Raw genomic sequence first — 16,095 nt, 5'->3', positions numbered from 1 at the left:
TATGGGACTAAGGCTGGTCAATATCCAATAAAACAATACCAATCGCCGTTATTTAGGTTTATTTCTAGGTTTCGATAATACACTACGTCATCTTCAGGCCTGCTTCAATCGAGTAACCTTCGTGTTACAAAATACAGCAGCACTTTTAACTGGTCTCGTAACGATTATTACGGGCGTGCGTGCTCGTTGGACAACGAAGGGTAGTTCAAATATGCGTATAGTCCGCAATTCCAGTCCGGAATGAGCAACCTCGACTTTACCGACATTTCCATCTGCGTGGCGGAAGCCTAGTCTTTGTTTCATGTCTCGAAGAATCCTGTCGCACCTTGCATCGTTAGTTTTGCACAGACCAGGTTACTTACGATCAAAAAGTAGATGCCGATGATGTCCGTTAAACAGCGTTCGACAACTAGTGCTTTTGGTCTAGCAAATTCGCTTCCAAAAAGCGAATCTCAGTGTTGATCTTCGGCTTTCATTCGCCATGATCTTGTTACGCTACGGCGTCACGTTAGTGTCGGCCGAAAACAGTAAACAAGACGAGTGGGCCAGCACTGCAGGCGGAAACACAGAACATGTCCGCGCTTTTGGCCGTTAAAGCCGTACTGCCGTAGACCTCTGGTGCAGTTCTACCAGCCTAGTACTGGTAAGATATGTTGCGCCTATAAATCGCACCTCTCTTTCGAATCGACCACACTGATTGGATCAAGAAGACAGCTAACCACCACTTGTCACACGAAGTAAGAATAGCCTTTTCTGATCACACATTCACAGAAGTTGAGTTGCTGTGTGCAATGTTGCCTTGCGGGAATAGGCCGCACAGACAGGCGTAAAGCACACAATTATGCGGCCAGCCCTCTCTTTTCTGACCAGTTTGCCGGTGGCGTCCCTGGCACTCCACCGCTCTCTCTGCACAATCGCTAACTGGTAGCGCCCGGCGCCTAGCTGTGGTGCCCACGTTGCGGGCGGTCGCCGGCTGCGCCCCCAAGAAGTGGCTGAGCTATAGCTCTGTATAAAGGAAAGTATGGCCATCCTTTTCCCCTGCGTTTGCCGGCTGCCACAGTTCAGGATTGGCTGAAACCGCGTCATGTGACATTAGCAGGCATTGTGGGCCGAAGCGTTATGTGTGAAGCGTAAAAAGTGTTGTGTATTTTCGAAGTTTTAAGTAGAACAATGCCTCAATGCTGTGCTTTTGGCTGCTCGGAAAAACTGGGGAAGAAAACTGAACAGAATTCCTTTTGAAGGGAGAGATACAACAAGAAGGAGAATATGGCAGAAAGGTTGCAGGAACTCCATTTAACCACTCGGATAAGTTTATTCATTACTGTCCTGTTGTCTTTGTCTCATTTTTACATTTCTGTTCCTTAGTTTCCGATCCATTCGAACAGCAAAAAGAAAAGTCAGATGAGCTATTCCGATGGTTTAATGGAAATTCAATTAAAAAATAGAAATCTTAGAATAAAACTGCTACTGTTAGCACATAAAACGAAAAATAGTGAATGGTACCGTACAAAGTTATCATGACTGGTTCAAAATTTGACCTGATTGACTCTACAGTATGGTTTAGGATGCTCACTATAATAAACTGTACTTTGTTCCACACAATATAATGTTGTTGTTGTTGTGGTCTTCACTCCTGAGACTGGTTTGATCCAGCTCTCCATGCTACTCTATTCTGTGCAAGCTTCTCCATCTCCAAGTAACTACTGCATCCTACATCCTTCTGAATCTGCTTAGTGTATTCATCTCTTGGTCTCCCTCTACGATTTTTACCCTCCACGCTGCCCTCCAATAAGAAATTGGTGATCCCTTGATGCCTCAGAACATGTCCTACCAACCGATCCCTTCTTTTAGTCAAGTTGTGCCACAAACTCCTCTTCTCTCCAATTCTATTCAATACCTCCTTATTAGTTATGTGATCTACCATCCAATCTTCACCATTCTTCTGTAGCACCATATTTCGAAAGCTTCTATTCTCTTCTTGCCCAAACAATTTATCGTCCACGTTTCACTTCCATACATGGCTACACTCCATACAAATACTTTCAGAAATGACTTCCTGACATTTAAATCTCTACTCGATGTTAACAAATTTCTCTTCTTCAGAAACACTTTCCTTGCCATTTCCAATCTTAATTTTATATCTTGTCTAGTTCGACCATCATCAGTTATTTTACTCCCCAAATAGCAAAATTCATCTACTACTTTAGGTGTCTCATTTCCTAATCTAATTCCCTCAGCATCACCTGATTTAATTTGGCTAAATTTCATTATCCTCGTTTGGCTTTTATTGATGTGTATCTTACATCCTCCTTTCAAGAAACTGTCCATTCCGTTCAAATGCTCTTTCAGGTCCTTTACCGCCTCTGCCAGAATTACAATGTTGTCGGCAAACCACAAAATTTTTATTTCTTCTCCATCGATTTTAATTTCTACTCCAAATTTTTCTTTAGTTTCCTTTACTGCTTGCTCAGTATACAGATTGAATAACATCAAGGATAAGCTACAACCCAGTCTCACTCCCTTTTCAACTACTGCTTTCCTTTCATCACCTTAGACTCATTCAACTGCCATCTGATTTCTGTACAAATTGTAAATAGCCTCTCGCTCTCTGTATTTTATCCCTGCCACATTCAGATTTTGAAAGGGAGTATTCCAGTCAACATTCTCAAAAGCTTTCTCTAACTTTATAAATGCTAGAGGCATAGATTTGCCTTTCCTTAACCTATCTTTTAAGCTAAGTCGTAGGGTCAGTATTGCCTCATATGTTCCAACGTTCCTTCGGAATCCAAACTGATGTTCCCCAAGTTTGGCTTCTACCAATTTTTCCATTTGTCTGTAAGGAATTCGTGTTAGTATTTTCCAACTGTGACTTATTAAACTCATAGGTCTGTAATTTTCACATGTCAACACCTGCTTTCTTTGGGATCGGAATTAATATATTCTTCTTGAAGTCTGAGGGTATTTCGCCTGTCTCATAGATCTTGCTCTCCAGATGGTAGAGTTTGGTCAGGACTGGCTCTCCCAAGGCTGTCGGTAGTTCTAATGGAACGTTGTCTACTCTCGGGGCCCTGATTGGACTAAGGTCTTTCAGTGCTCTGTCAAACTCTTCACGCAGTATCATATCTCCCATTTCATCTTCATCTACATTCTCTTACATTTCCATAATATTGTCCTCAAGTACATCGCCCTTGTGTAGACCCTCTATATACTCCTTCCACCTTTCTGCTTTTCCTTCTTTGCTTAGAACTGGGTTTCCATCTGAGCTCTTGATATTCATACAAGTGGTTCTCTTTTATCCAAAGGTCTCTTTAATTTTGGCCGGCCGGGGTGGCCGTGCGGTTCTAGGCGCTACGGTCTGGAACCGCGTGACCGCTACGGTCGCAGGTTCGAATCCTGCCTCGGGCATGGATGTGTGTGATATCCTTAGGTTACTTAGGTTTAAGTAGTTCTAAGTTCTAGGGGACTGATTAAGTTAGAAGTTAAGTCCCATAGTGCTCAGAGCCATTTGCACCAATCTCTTTAATTTTCCTGTAGGTCTCTACATTCTTACATTTGTCCTATAGCCATCCCCGCTTAGCCATTTTGCACTTCCCGTCGATCTCATTTTTGAGACATTTGTATTCCTTTTGGTCTGCTTCATTTACTGCATTTTTATATTTTCTCCTTTCATCATTTAAATTCAATATTTCTTCTGTTACCCAAGGATTTCTACTAGCCCTCCTCTTTTTACCTACTTGATCCTCTGCTGCCTTCACTACTTCATCCCTCAAAGCTACCCATTCATCTTTTACTGTATTTCTTTCCCCCATTCCTGTCAATTGTTCCCTTATGCCCTCCCTGAAACTCTGCACAATGTAATGTACAAGAAGAAAAAAAAATTGCGCTATGCAAGTGCCGTACCTAACAGTAACTGTTAACGATACCAGGAGACTAGTAGAACTGTTGCAACCTGGCTGCTAATCTACATTGTGTTAATACGAATACGGTTGTTACTGTTTCCTACAGCCTGCTTTTGATCGTAGGCCTAGTTTTATTCGAATACATTTTAAAAATATTGTTTTATCTTGCACTTTGGTAATCATTCTCCTAATGTCATAGAACAATTTGCAGGCAAAATTTTATGTGATAGATCTGACAAAAATATAAAGCACGCGTACTCATATATGAACGTTTATCAATTTCATTTACTAAGGTACCGCGCATATATATTTCAATCCAATGCTTTATTTGGTATAACAAAAGAGACATTGGGCGAATTTTCATAGTACCGAGTAGCAGGAACAAGAAGTAAGTCAATATAGAGCTTTAAATTAGCGATGGATTTTTCCTTGCACTTGCGAACTAATATTGGTTCCCTTTTGTACTGCTGACTATTGGATAGGACCAATTTAAGGCTGATTACGAAAACAGGTGTTCAAAATCGATACCGCAACAGAAACTGCGAAATCTGCTTTAACCATTAATAACGGCCAACAGGGGAAAACTGTGTTTTATGCACGCCACAACAAATACTTTTCGACTCATTTACCTTAATTTGTTGCGATTTTTTGTCGCTAAGTATCCGACATGTTCCGTTTGCAACCACTGATCAGTTTTAGCAGTGCATTAGACGCTTGAGTGCACTTATTTAATATACACGGCTAAATATGCTGCGGAAGTCAATGTATCACCAACGGCGCAGTGGGCCGAAAATGGAGGTCACTGGCAAGTTGACCATACTTTCCCTATAGAGAGGTTTAAGCTGAGCGGTGCCGCGGCGCCGCTGCCGCTGTTTTTGAATAGATGCGGCTCAGTGACGTCGTACGAGGGCGAAGCTGGAACCGCTGGAAATTAATTTGCGCAGTTCGCTGCTTGCAGGCAGTGATGAAACTCAAGTAATGACAAGTAATGACAGATGGAGTGGAGAAGCAGCTGGCTCCGGAGACAAAGCCAGAAGGGCAAAATGTTTTCCTATGATCAGTGATTGAAACGTCAGTTAATCCCAAGATTGAAATTGAAACCCAAATAACTAAGTACCTCCCATGAAGCCGTTATGTAGGGTTTGTCTTTGTCTAGTAAGCAAAATGTCCTGGGTCCCAGGTTCGAATACAGTCACTGTTCAAATTTTGAACAAAAAACATCAGCAATGGCGGCTGAAAACTTCCGTCGTTCTGCCAACGGCCTCGTCAAAGAGGGCGGAGGTATCGGATAGATGTTCAGGGAACTGTCTTGCCCTTGGGATGGAAACTGTCCCTAAAAGACGGAACAATCGTCAATGATCAATAGCATGTGGAAGCAGAAGGCAATGGAAACAAATGAATTAAAGACATTATTTCTATCCACAGGACATGTGGCCTACATTGGAAAATGTCTCATGATCGCCTTCCCATTGGCAATAGATTTCGGGGTTGTCCCGCGATTCGAATTTCCGGGAGAGGGAGGTGACCGTGAGAAAAAGGTGAAATAAACAATGATGGGATAACATTCTAGAAGTCGGAGCTTGAAACATAATAGGAAAGCTAGAAAATTTGAAAAGGGGAGTGCGAAGGCTCAGTCTAGATATAGAACACTCAGTCGAGTGAAATGGAAAGAACATAAGGATTTCTGTTCAGGGCTGCGCAGAGTAATATCAACAGCAGCTGAAAATGGGAGTAGGATTCGTTATGAATAGGAAGGTAGAGCAGAGAGTGAGTTGCTATGAACAATTCAGTGATATGGTTGTTCTTGTCAGATTTGGCAGTAAACCGAGGCCGACAACGATAGTGTTTAGGTATACATGGCGATGTCGCAAGAGAAGCTGGAGAGATAGAGAAGGTATATGAACATACTGAACGGGTAATTCAGTATGTAAAGAGAGATAAACATCTAGTAATCATGGGGGGATTCGAACGCGGTTGTAGGGGAAAGAAGAGAAGAAAGGATTACGGGAGAATAAGGGCTTGCCAGTAGGAATGACAGAAGAGGAAGTCTAATTGAGTTCTGCACTAAATTTCAGACTATAATAGCGAATGCTCTATTCAACAATCACAGTAACACGAGGTATACTTGGAAGAGATCTGGAGGCACTGGAAAATTCTAGCTGGTTTACATCATGGTCAGACAGAGGTTCCGAAATCAGATATTGGATTGCAAGGCGTACGCAGGAGCAGATGTATGTACTCAGATAACAAATTAGTTACGATGAACCGCAGACTGCTATTTCTTATCGCTATATCCACATCCTTCGCCAACTTGAAACGGGTCTTGTCATTCCTCAGTATTTCAGTATCCCACACCATTCAACACTGGCGCTTCCGGACGATTCTCTTGAACTTCATAGTACGCAGTTGAGCTGAACAGCATTGGACATCTCTAAAAAGGGCAATCATAGATGTTGCACAGTCAAATATAAGTACAAGGAAAGATAAGAGCATAGAAACCTTGGATTACGGAAGAAATATCTCAATTGGTCGTCGAAAGAAGAGGGTACAAAAACGTGCTGGGAAAGACAGGAATACAGCAACATAAATCCCTTAGGAATGAAATAAATAGGAAGTGCAAGGCAACGAAGGAGAAAGGGCTGTAGGAAAGATGTGAAGAAATTTAACAGAAATAATGGTCGGAATGACTGATTTAGCAAATAGAAAAGTCGGTGAAATTTAAAAGCAAGGGAAGTAACATTAAGAGCGCAATGAGAACTCCACTGTTAAATACAGAGGAGAGAGCGTTAGGTGGAAAGAGTACACTGAAGGCCTCAGTGAGGGGAAGGATTTGTCCGATGACGTGATAGAAGGAGAAGCTGGAGAGAATATTGAAGACATATGGGATTCAGTACTGGAATAAATATTTAAAAGAGCTCAGGAAGATTTGATTTTCAGGAGGGATGGTAATGTTCGATCCGAATATCTAAAATCATTGGCCGTAGTGGCAACCAAATGACTATTCCATTTGGTATGTAAAATCCATGATACCATCGAACCTTCTCAAAAATATCATCGACACGATCCCGAAGATAGCAAGGGCCGATAACTGCGGGAACTGTCGAACAGTTAGATTAAAATCTTCCAAGCTACTGACAGGGATAATATACAGAATAATGGGAAAGTAAATTGAGGACTGTTGAGGACAATACGTTTGCCTGTAGGAAAGATAAAGGCACCAGAGGCATTTCTGACGTTGCGATTCTTAATGAAAGACGAGACTGAAGAAAAATCAAGCCAACTTCACAGGATTTATCGATCCAGAAAAGCGTTCGACTGTATAAAATGGTGAATGTTCCACATTCTCAGAAAAATAGGTGTAAGACATAGGAAACGAGAGATAATACACAACATATACCAAAACGAAGAGGGAACAGTAAAGATGGAATACCTAGAACTAAGTTCTCGTATAAAAACTGTGTAAGACAGGGATGTACTCTTTCTCTGCTACTGTCCAATCATCGAAGAAGCAACGACGGAAATAAGAGAAATGTCCAGCAGTCGGATTGAAATTCAGGATGACAGGAATCAATAGTAAGATTAATAGATGACTTTACTCTCCTAAGTAAAAGTGAAGAAGAATTGCAGGACCTGTTGAATAAATGATCTGTCTACTGAGTACAGAATATGGACTGAAGGTAAACCGGTGAAAGATAGTAACGAGGAGTAGAAGAAATGAGGTTAGCTTTAAAATGAACATAAAGATTGGTAACCAAGTAGCAGATGAATTAAAGGAATTCTTCCACTTTCGAAGCAAAATAACCCATTACGGACAACCAAGGAGGACATGAAAAGCAGGCTAGCAAAAGCAAAGAGGGCATTCCTGGTCAAGAGAAGTTTGCTGATGTCAAACATAGGCTGTAATTTGAGTAAGAAATTTCTGAGAATTTGCATTTGTAGCACAGCATTTCATGGCAATAAATCGTAGGCAGTGAGAAAACTGGAACAGAGGAGAATCGAATTGTTTGAGACGCTGTGCTACAAAAGAATATTGGCAATTAGGCGGATTGATAAGATAAGAAGTGAGGGTACTAGAGCTACTCTGAGACAAAGGCGTTAGCTAAGCAGAGGAGTCCATGGCGGGCCGCAGCAAACCAATCAGATAACTGGTGACCCAAAACAGAAAAAAAGCAGTAGATCCTCATGTGTATGAACAAATGACGAAGTTCAAATCAGACGCCAGGCGTGACATTAGAAAACAATTTGCCCAATATCGAGTAAGGCTAGAGCAGAAGGCTGATGAAAAGTTGAAAAAACTGGTTGCGAAAGTTAATTCCAATCTTAACTAAGTGCGCTAAATTTGTGATGCTTGACCTAAGGAAGATGAAACAAAGGTAGAAAAAAGATTGGAAGAATGTGAGACTGTGTATCGCACTTTCACTGAGCAAACGAGACTAAAGTATTTAGCTTAATTTTATCAATTTCTGTCAGCGTTTCAGCGTCACTATATTACTTTCGTGAAAGAAATAACAACCGCCTTCAGTCAGAGTCGTGATTTTATTTGAGTGTACTACGCATTTAGAGCCATGGGGGCTCATCTTCAGGTGCTTCGACAGATTGCCAGGACCAAAGTCAACCGAAATCTGGAAAAAAACCGTTGTAGACTGCCAAAGCACCTGAAGTTGATCCCCTAGCGCTCGAAATGCATCGTACATTGAAATAAAATCACAATTGTGACTGTAGGCGGTTGATCTTCATTTTACAATAGTACTTAGAACAAAAGCAGGCAACAGGCCAAGCATTAAATGATATTAGTGAAGATAATGCTTGAACAAAGTACTAGGTGTGATGAACATGTAAATGAGAACGGCTGCTTGATAGCCTGGGTGCTCAGCGAACAGCACGTGCATCATTTCAAGCAGTGAAGATGGCACATAATAATTGCATAAATTGCATAATTGGTTAAAGCTGATAAGGAAATTTCGAAGTTGCTACAGACTGTGTTACAACATTCTCTTGTTATTCAGCAGAAGCTGCCACTATTCGCTGTCGTAAATTTAATTATTTCAGTCCCCACGGAAAAGTGCTCCAGAAACTGTTCACACAAGAATTTATAGACATGCTACCAGTATCATGGTGTGCTCAGGAAAAAAATTTCTTTTATAGCAAGACACAACAGGGCAGACGACGTTAGATGTGCGAATGATGTGCTTAGTGACTGTACCAATTTACAAGAAGTTTTTAAAGTGTGTTGGTTGACAGAAATGCAACGAGAATTGCTGGTAAGTTTCTGGAATGTAACAAGTATCAGACGGAACACTGTGCGATGAAAGGATTCTGCACGTACTTGTGAAAATGTATTAAGTATCTGGACAGGTATGTCGATCGAACTATGGCGTAAGCAAAAATACTGCATAGTTTGCACTTTCTTTCCGACCGAGTGGAAGAGACCGAAGTGTATCACATGGAGAGCTATCAATTGAAGGTATTCTAGTAACAAAAACGCGCGCAGTCTTAAAGGTGATGTTGTGATGCAATTGTCGCCCATGACAGGCACCAGTGGGGAGAAAGCACTATTGTTCAGGAAACGCAGCACGAGCCTGAAACGGACGGAGGTACGGACGTAATGCGAGTGAGTCAGCTCCCTATATGCGACAAAATACGTTTTGTCTTTGTGCATCTTACGTAAATTATGTATTTGCAAATCAAGTCGCATAGGAAGTAAATTTTTTTGGGTATTGTAGGGGAAGATAATGGTTTTCGTGTCGAGTCCTTCTTGACCGTGGTGTAGTCTCTGGTATTCCAGTACCAGAAAAACATTGTTCACTGGAATACGTGATGCCAATCTCTTCCTTCGGTACGCTAACCTCCTTCCATGCATCAGCAGTGACTGGTCGCTCTGAGCTGCAACGCACTATTTGTAGGCACAAGGTATTGCTATTATAGCGCTATCTGTTGGCAGCTGGCCGACCGTTGTGGCCAAGCGGTTCTAGGCGCTTCAGTCTGGAACCGCTCGACCACTACGGTCGTAGGTTCGGATCCTGCCTCGGGCATGGATATGCGTGCTGTTCTTAGGTTAGTTAGGTTTAAGTAGTTCTACGTTCTAGTGGACTGATGACCTCAGATGTTAAGTCCCATAGTGCTCTTAGCCATTTGAACCATTTGTTGGCAGCTTTTAGAACTATTTCGAAACTTCTGAACAACTACTATGTAAAATTCTTACAGCTTTCACAATAAACATACCGTTTGTTGCACTCGTCTATCGAACTTACTTTTCCAGATATTTAATTTCGAAATCAGTGACTCCTTCGCTGGAAACCCACGATTAAGATTTCGTCCTATTCTGTTAGCCAATTTAGCGCCGGAAAAATGATTTCTTAAACGCCTCTGTGCAAGCTGTAATTAATTGAATCTCGTCTTTGCAAACACTGTATGACCGATATGGAGCAGGCTGTAGTATATTCCTAGATACCTCATTTGACACTGATATTTGAAGTCTTGTAAGTAGCCTTACGAGAAATAGTTGAAATGTGGAATATTAGTGGAATTAGCGACGTCTTGTGCGTGTTTTTTAACATACAAACAAGACTATAGCCACATTCCTACATGGAACTGTTTAATTTTCCCGCCATTATTTACACGTCTAGTATAATCTTATGGTGTCAGACTCCTCTAAGGCAGCCTGATAGTGACATCATGGTGTGTTGAGCATTGTAACACAGTAATAATGTAGCGACAAGTTCCTTACAGTGGAAAGAAGGCCATGTACATAGCAGGAGTCTATTTATTTAAATAATGCGCTGTGCTAATTGTTAAATATTATACTCTTTGTGTGGCTTTTAGTGACGATCTTGAAAAGTTGTTGAAAGTGAATATTTGGAATATTGAGAGAATATTGGCAAGTTGTCTGCAAAAATTGTCCAAAAATTGGAAGATATTTTCCCAAAACTGGAAATAGCTATGGGAGGTTGTTAGGTGCTGGAGTACCAATGTCAAAGTGCCTGGGCATGCATGACATGATTAGATTGTAATAATTCACCCAGTAGGATAATGACCCATCACACAATTGGTGTAGAGGAGGTAGCAGGTATTTCTTTGAATTTATCATGTAGACTGTCTTGTCAAAGTGTCTGATATAATTTTTTTGGGTCATAAATTATAGTCATTAAGATAAGGCTAAATACACAGGGTGTTATGAGGGTGGGTTAGAGCATAAGCACTCCGTCTTCAGGCCACAAGTGGCCCACCGGGACCATCCGACCGCGGTGTCATCCTCAGATGAGGATGGGTTAGAGCATAAGAGAGAGGTTTATTTATGGAAGGGTCATGAAATAGATTCTTAAAATACATGAGAAACCTGGCAACCATGCAGACTGCACTCAGATCCCCAACAAGTAGGAGAATACCCCTTTGAATTTTCTATCAACCAATTTGCCCAGAGATGTGGGGAAAGAGGGAGGGGTGGTACAAGGGGAATGGGGGAGGGGTGTTTGTTTACATACGGAGATCTGGCAGCAGTGTGGGCTGTGCTGAAACCAGCTCTATTCCACTACTACTAGATAGTCAAAAACTTTGGTCACATGAAGATTTTGCTAGTTCTTTCTGTCGGTTGTCAAACTTCATGTCCATGTACATCAACATACATACTCAACAAGCCACTATACAGCTCGTAGTACGTCACCTTGAAACACAGACATTCCCTTCCCTGTTATATTATGAAATGGAGCGAGGCAAAAGTGCCTATAGGCCTCCATATGATGTCTGATTTACCTTGTCGTCACTGTCCTTACGCGATATGTACGTTGGTGCCAGCAGAATCGTTCTGCAATCTGTCGCCAACATCTATTTTCTAAACTTTGTCAATAGCATTCCGTGCAAAGAATTCCGTGCAAAGAACGTATTCGTTCACTCAGCGATTCCCATTTGAATTCAGGAATGATTTTTCATGATACTGTCTTGTTGATCGAATCTATCGGTAACAAAACTAGCAGCACACATCTGCATTGATCTGATGGTGTCCTCTCCTCCGATCTGGTGGGGATCCCAAACACTGGAGCAGTACTCAACGCTTAGGTTGTCATCATCTGGATGCCCACTATCCCAACTACCTCCCAGCATTACACCCACTGCGTCCTCTTCATACAAATGAATCTTCTAGTATCACCACCAACTTCGTGCAATTAATAATTGTAAATGGAGATGATTTGCATTAAAATTGGCTTTACCTAGAAATTTTCCTGTCCCTCTCATTTTCTGTCTGTCTCTGTCTCTCATCTTGGGAACAAATGGGAAATCGTTATGCACCCTTTGGACCATATTAATAACTTAACTGCTCGTCGTAAATTATGTTTCACTTGTTGAGTTAATAATAGTCCTTGAATTTAAGAAAGATAATTATACATTCGGGTCTCAGACTCCAAACGGGTTACATACTCATAATATGTACATATCGGAAACCTGATTGGACGATCGTTGTCACGTTCGTTGGCTTTAGACCAAGTCTCAGGAAGGTCATTTCAGAAGCTTGTGGAAGGATTTCCGGCCTCTCTGTGAGACCACGGATGAAATGTATAACTAGCCTCAGTCGTGTGAGACACAACTATGATCAGAACAGTGGGTCGACAATGTGTAACGAAACATTCAAAACAGTTTTGCCGAACGGGAGGGCGATGGGTGGAGGAGGAAGAGGCATGATTGGGACATTTTTACGAGTCTCACAGGATACCATGAAGGATTGTTGACAAAAAGTACCTAAAACGGCAGCGGCTCTTACTATGCAACTGCATCGTGAGTTGAAGCAAAACAACAAAGACTAGTGCGCAATCAAAAACTGCTCACGCGGTAGAACAAGTGCAAGATGTGGGATTCTAAACGAAACCTCATCCACTCTACTATCACCACCTGGCTATAGGTGACTCTTTTGCGTTTTGTAACCTCAAATTACAACACAACGGAAGGAATGAATTAATCTGCATTGTAAAGCGTATGTTATGGAACATAGCGTGCAAGATACCTCGTGTGGGAGGGACAAAGAGGTGTGAATTTTATTTAGACTCTATAAATGAAATGCAAGGAGTGCTGTTTAACATATAAGTGGTTTATTCAGTGATACTGTATTGAACTGCATATGCAATAATTATTGAAATTTTATCAAATTCATTAAACATTCACCCACAAATTATTTAAATAATGATAAACAAAAATAAAAAAAATTGGGTCACCAGATACTGAAGATAGTATATAAAGAAAACAACAAATATAATTGAATTGACACCAAGAGCTCACAACAAGCGAATTATATAAGGTGCCTGCCCTGGTATTTGCCTTTTAACATGAGCATTATATGACTTCACTCTAATTTCACAATTAAATAAATTGCACGAGACGGGTTGACCTGGTGTAATAAACGAGGAAGAACTAAAAAAAACAGCTGTACATATGACTCTCTTAGTGGGCAAACGGTGAATACTGTGCCTTGCGTCTCTATGAGCATCTAACACATTGCAAAGAATTGAAGAAAGCGAAAGAAGAATGCGCAGCTAGGAAAGCGGGCGTTTTCTGTATTACCATGTTCATAGCGTGGTCGGCGTGGCGGTGGAGTCGGCTGATTGCGTGCGACTGCATCAAGACTCTGCTGGCGACGTAGCTGATAGCGTCTAACATGCCCTACGCTGAAAATACTGACCGAAACCTGCTACTAGAAGTTATCATTACTGGACGACGGTATGCGTCCATCTGCAAGTGCAAACCTACGCGAAACTGCATTAAACAAAGCTCAAAACTGTTCTAACAGTACTACCGTCATCGGACATGTAGCAAATCAAAATGTGATCCTGAGTTAAGCTCTTGATAACGCGCACAGTGAGTGAAGCTCGCCTATTTGGATCTAAAAAACTTTGCTCTCTACGCTGTTTGCGACGAATGCAAAGTGCATTGTCTCATGACAAGCGATAAGAGAATCCTTGCTACTTATCGGAAGCAGTCAGGATTGAACTGCTGCCTCCTCAGAAGCAATATTCGGAATGCCAAAATACTAGTGCGATCCTCGCACCTGGAGAGAGAGAGAGAGCCCTCCCCTCCAGCATCTTGTCTCCGCCCTTCCGCAAATTACTATTTTTCAAAGCGAACATTAGATTCTTGCCAATGAAGAAGTCCCTTTCAAAATTTCCTCCCTCCTTGCCGTCGCATTCCGCTAGGAAAAGAGAGCAATACCCTGTGTGAGACAGAGTATACAAGTAAACCAAGACTTCCCCCTTTGAGTATTGCCTCTACTTTCCCAGGTGTTCTGATCGCGGGAAACGGCCATAATTCCCCGGGCCACTTGAGATTCTTGGACACCCAAGTTCAAATGGCTCTGAGCACTATGGGACTTAACATCTTAGGTCATCAGTCCCCTAGAACTTAGAACTAGTTAAACCTAACTAACCTAAGGACATCACACACATCCATGCCCGAGGCAGGATTCGAACCTGCGACCGTAGGAGTCGCGCGGTTCCGGACTGCGCGCCTAGAACCACGAGACAACCGCGGCCGGCGGACACCCAAGTCGTGCTGTTGCTATTCAACTCGCCGTTACCTAGAATCGTGACAATACTGTTCTTTGATGGAAGTTTGTAGTTTTCGCTGCCTCGGGCACACGTGCGAATGTCCACGGCTTCCCTTGGCAGCGTGTTGATGTATGAAGCGTCTTCGCCTGTCGCTAATCCTCTGGGGGCCTGCCCTGTGTGAAGCGTGCCGACATGGGCGCGCGACCGGCGCTCGCCCGTGGGCGCACTACCTGTGTCCACCTGGTCGCCGGGCTTCCCAGCTAGGAAGGCATCAGAAGAATTCCTTTCACGCACAAAGTGTACCAAGTTTGCAAAGAGAAGAATCATAGCCATTTACCGACGCTTAATGACACAATAATTCACCTCCATCACACTTCATATATTGCAATAAACTAATGACTGATTTTAAAAGCAATTATCTCCTTTAATTATAAACATGAAAAGCTTTGACGCTTTTCAAGCGGAAAATTTTTTGTTCTAAGGGACGGAAAGGCTGATATTGATTTACATGTGTATAAAGATGAGAAGTAAGGCCAGTACCTAAATTTCTTACTAAACTTACAACTACACGGAACTTCCGTGTGGTACAGTGTCTGATTCACGAGAAGCAAGAATTTGTCCAAAAGAAGGCCAGTTGACGATACTTGCATGATTTATTTCAGAGGATGAAACCCGTTCAATAATGCTTCAGTCAATCGTTTCGCTGCGCTAACGAAATGCTGTACTGGTACGAAGGTTTCTCTGAGAAAGATGTTACGCCTCTCTATGCACCAATTTATACTGTGTATTCGATTGACGCTGTTTCCAATCTGAGAGCGTTATTGGCGTCGATTTCGTGCACCGTTTCCACAAGTTGCTGTTCATGCTCATGTTGGATATTTTATTAATTCTTTAATTCTGGTGTGTTCTGACACTGAACGTTTACTGGTTGCTCACATCCACTGCCATCTTGATTAATAGTATAGCCCTTTCAGACTCGATACGCACAATTGTGTGGGTGCGGTTTATTTCCGTTGCAGCATCATATTATTCCGCTATGCAGTTGAGTCCCAAGTCATACGACTGTGCAGGAATCGCTGTTTCGTATAAAACTCGATTTATATCGATATCTCGTTATAGACACGAGATATTATGTCTTAATCTTTGATAATTTTCAAGATGGCGGGTCGGAAGCATGTCTGTCGAGGTAAATGTTTATTGTGCTGTATTTATTGCGTTTTGACATTTGGAAAAATATGTTTGAGATTCCGAAAGGTGTACAGAAGTAAATAAAAATAAGTCCGCCACAATTATTTGAATACTTTCATAACTACAATGACTGTAACATCCACACGCACAGTTGTGCGTGTTGGGACTATTTTACCGGCATATGGTCGTTTTCGGTCGATGTTTGTGGTTACGATTCGGAACAGATTACGGAATAGATAAGTAATTTTACTACTGTATTTACGCATTATTTTCACAGTTCGTTTGTTTGTTTCGATTTAGGGATTACTGACGAGGAAATTCTAGCCATATTAGATGACTCTGAAGTGGAAGTCTTCAGTAGTGATGACGAACTGTTAGATACAACTTGGACTCTTCCAATAATGAAACCTAGACTTGGAGAAAGCTCTGAATCTTCTGACGAAGAGGAAAATTGTAACACTGCTTCTGCAACAATACTACCA

This window comes from Schistocerca americana, chromosome 4 (assembly GCF_021461395.2).
Source record: "Schistocerca americana isolate TAMUIC-IGC-003095 chromosome 4, iqSchAmer2.1, whole genome shotgun sequence".
Lineage (NCBI taxonomy): Eukaryota > Metazoa > Arthropoda > Insecta > Orthoptera > Acrididae > Schistocerca > Schistocerca americana.
This window is presented reverse-complemented; position numbering follows the sequence as displayed.